This window comes from Nicotiana sylvestris, chromosome 12 (genome assembly GCF_000393655.2).
Source record: "Nicotiana sylvestris chromosome 12, ASM39365v2, whole genome shotgun sequence".
Classification (NCBI taxonomy): Eukaryota; Viridiplantae; Streptophyta; class Magnoliopsida; order Solanales; family Solanaceae; genus Nicotiana; species Nicotiana sylvestris.
In genome coordinates, this window is record NC_091068.1 from 32,303,152 (window position 1) to 32,307,285 (window position 4,134).

Sequence of the window (4,134 nt, forward strand, 5' to 3'; positions counted from 1 at the left end):
TGGATTTATCTCGCCCTTTGTAGTATCCGGAACTTGAGTATCATCTTTCAAGTATCGACATCCATTTCACATCTGCTGAATCAAAGCCTCGGGAAGAGTGGCTTCGGGGTGTAACTCGATCACTTGCATACTCAGATCCTCAACATCAGGCACCACTTGGTATCTCCCTAGTTGTCTTAGAACTCTCTGTGGCGCATATGGCTGGACGCTTCTCAATCCCAATAGCAGCAAATAACTATTCAAGGTTGACATGTGTATCACTTCTCTTATCGGGAGCCATCCCAAAGTCCACTCAATTTGACTTGCCGTTAAGGATCTTAGATGAGATACCCAGGCTTCCACCCCTTCTGGAGATTTATAATCTTTTATTCTTTCTTCATAACTCTCGATGAAATTGTCATTGCTTGGACCATACTGCATGAACTTGGGGTGATGTTGGAGATGCTCAATCATCCACATTTGCAACAAAATTTTGCACCCTTCGAAGACTTTTGCCCCTGATTTACATAAAGTCAACGCCCGATAAATGTCTGAGAGAATGATCGGGGCAAGGGTGTGATTTTCCTTGGTAGTGAGGACCTGTACGATTTTCGCTGTGCGAATATCAATTGTTCGTTCTTTGTTTGGGTAGACCATGATTCCCAGAAAAGCCACCATGAAAGTGAAGCGACGGTGAATCTGCCAGGTGTCTTTGTTCTGTTTGTTAGTAAGGCCCTTTTCATGAATTTCAAATCCATCCGGCTTTCCAAACCTTGAATACAGGAAGTTGAAAGAACAACACCCTTTGACAACGTTGCTTTTTCTGATTTGATTACTGATGTTCAGAAGACCAAAGAATCGATGCACTGAGGGAGCCTTTGGGAATATAAGATTTTGATTTCTTAAATCTTCGTCAAAACCGGCATATCCAGCTATATCTTCTAATGTAGGAGTAAGCTCGAAATCAGAGAAGCGAAAGACATTGTGAACATGGTCCCAAAAAGTTACTAACGCCGCAATCAAATCATCACGTGGTTTAACTTTCATAATATCTGTGAGAGTTCCCAAATGCTTAATGACCCATTTCTGACCATCTTCTCCTAACTCATGCCACCATATCTGAAGCCGAAATAGAAACTCATCTACATTTGCGAATGGTGGGTTTTGGGTGGTGCTCATTTTGTATCTGCGATTAATTTTAACAAAATCAAGACTCCTTTTGAAAACAGACACTCATATAAAGAAAATCATTATTATTTTTTATTTAACAATTCTTCTTCTTTTTTCTTCTTCAAAATTTAAAACTATTTTGGGAATTTTCTAAAACATCCCATTTTATTTCTCGGCTCTCACAATGATGATTTTTTTTCAATTAAGCTGGTCAACATGCAAATCCGAGGCAAATGAATGCACAAGTAGCAAGTAGGATGCATCAGGGTGGTCTTTTTCATTTCGGGTTCACCTGTCCTAGAAAGACCCAACCCCTGTGTTGAGTCTCCGAGGTCAAATGTATATGATGCAAACAGACGTTCCTACTAGGGATCCGGTACGAGGCTGAGTTATTCTAAGTGAAAAACTTGAGGCATATTGTTCTAGACCTGGCTTACCCAAACGGACAGCTTGAGCCGAAATGGGGGCAACGTACCGGGAGCACGAAAGTCTACCCGACCTAGCAGAAAGGTGGGCTACGCGCACGTGTGCACCATAAATTCAGAAGACTCAGAAAGAAGAAGGGTTTCGTAACAGTTTTATATACACAATTCAAATAATATTAAAGCGGTAAAAAGCAACATTTAGTACATTAAGCATAAATATGTGAAAAAAATCAGATAACAAACAAAGCCAACTATAATAGTTATTTTAAGCTCGAATTCTTGAACCCTGAACTAGTGGTTCTGGGTTTTATCTCTAAAATCTATCCCCAACAGAGTCGCCAGAGCTGTCACACCTCTTCTTTACACAACATTCCGGAGGAGGGCGTAGTGTAAAGGGAATTTTTCCAATTAAAGAACAATCGAAACGGGATTCTTTATTAGTTTCAGAGTCGCCACCTGGAAATTTTATGGCGTGTCAAGTCACCGTTTTTAATCCCGAATCGAGGAAAATATGACTCTGTTTGTTATTCTACGAACCAAAAATCCGAGTAAGGAATTCTGTTAATCCGGGAGAAGGTGTTAGGCATTCCCGAATTCCGTGGTTCTAGCACGGTCGCTTAACCATTTTATACTTGGCCTTAATTATCTTGATTTACTAAATACATTTTTTCTTGTTGCATGATTTTGTTACCGCTTTTGTTTAGATTGTTTATAATTATAGACCTACCTTGAGACGAATCATGCGTACGTATATTCGTATTTTTTTTTATATAAATGTAAAGAATTGTGTCACACATACGTGTACACAATAAGATTGATAGTATTTTTTTTATATTCTTTATTATAAAAAAAATGAATTTATGGCCGGAATTGCGCATGCTTAAAATAAAATTACGAACATTCGTCACTCTTGTATGATTAAATAGTGAACTGCACATCTCGGGTTATACGAAATAAATTAATTTAATAACCTCCGAAAAACCCCTTTTATTAAGAAAGTTTGCTCGAAGTTGCGCGAACGCATACTCCGAATTGTCTTTAGAAATGTAATCATGTCACGCGAACGTGTCTCCAATTATACAAAATATTCTTGATGGTAATATAAATTTTCTACAAAATTATTATGTCCATCTATTTTTACATATGAAAGCTATGGGAAATCACCGAATGGGATGCCTCGAGATTTCTTGAAAAAATCAAAATTTATTAAGTGTTGATCACAGGTTATATTTTAAACGTGTGAATTATATACCTCAAAACTATTCAAATTAAAAGAATTAATGAGATGAAAAATAAATAAATAACGTGCAACTAAAACTACCATATTTATCGTGAATACAACATTCATATTTTGCTTATGTATTTTTAGTACTTGATAATTATATGCACAAGTTATTTATAATTTTCCTAAGCTTAAGACTAAGTGTATATGTTTGAAAACTTACCAAAAGCGAATTACGTGTAAAAACTAGGAAAAATTTAATTGATAAGCAAACTAATAGTTTTCGAAGAATTTCCATTATTCTATTCGGAGCGAACTCTACTTTGTGTATCTTTGACTTACAATGTTGCAATTTGTATTTATAAATCCGACCTTCTTCTACACAACTTGTCTTTAGTCCAAAGGTCTAATTATTTGGTTAATTTGCTTACTATGATTGAGTTTGGGATAGATAAAATCAAACCAATTTATCTCGTGCTTATGCAATTCTATTTACAAATACTAAATCCATACTTTGTACAAATCATTGACATTATTTCTATATACTATTTATAAGAAAATGGGTTAATCTCATTCCTAAAATAAATGGCCATTTGCTATTAAGAAAGAAAACTAATTTACAAATTTGATCAAATGAATTGACATTATATACCACAAATACACATCTAAACCTTTAGGAATATTCCAATATCTTAAACGCAACGGATTATGTCAATTTTCCTCTCACTTATGGTTATTCACATAACCATTAACATGCCATAGACAAACAAGAAACCCTTACATCAACTAGATTTAACAAAAATCTGATGCTTGACGAGATAAATGTGCAGAAAATAAAAAAAACAATAGCTTCTATTTAAAAGAACAAAACCACAATTTCAACTTGATTTCAAGCTTTGATCTAGATTTACTTTAAGGTTCAAATGTCTTTACGTACCTGGAAATGAAAGTTAAAAGGAAGCAAGATCAATAAGCATAACAACAGCTATCACCAACAGCAACAAACAGCCACGATCAAACAATATCTCGCACAGCTTTAAACCAAATTTGAAGACCAATTCTAAAACCTTTTTCCCTCAGGTGAACTGAGATTGTTTCAGAAGTTTTAAAAAAAACAATTCTCAATCAGTAAAAAAAACTTCAATGGAACAGCATAATTGTCTTCCTGTGTGTGTATATCCGTATAAGTCTTAACCCTCAATTTTCAGAATTTTTAGAGTTTTAAATCTCTTTCTCCTAAATCTCTTAAGCTCCCTCTCTCTTGTTCTCTATGTTCTGTATTTCTGTCCTCTCTTCTCTGTCTGTGTGTGTGTGTGTGTGCTTTTTTTTTTTCTGTTT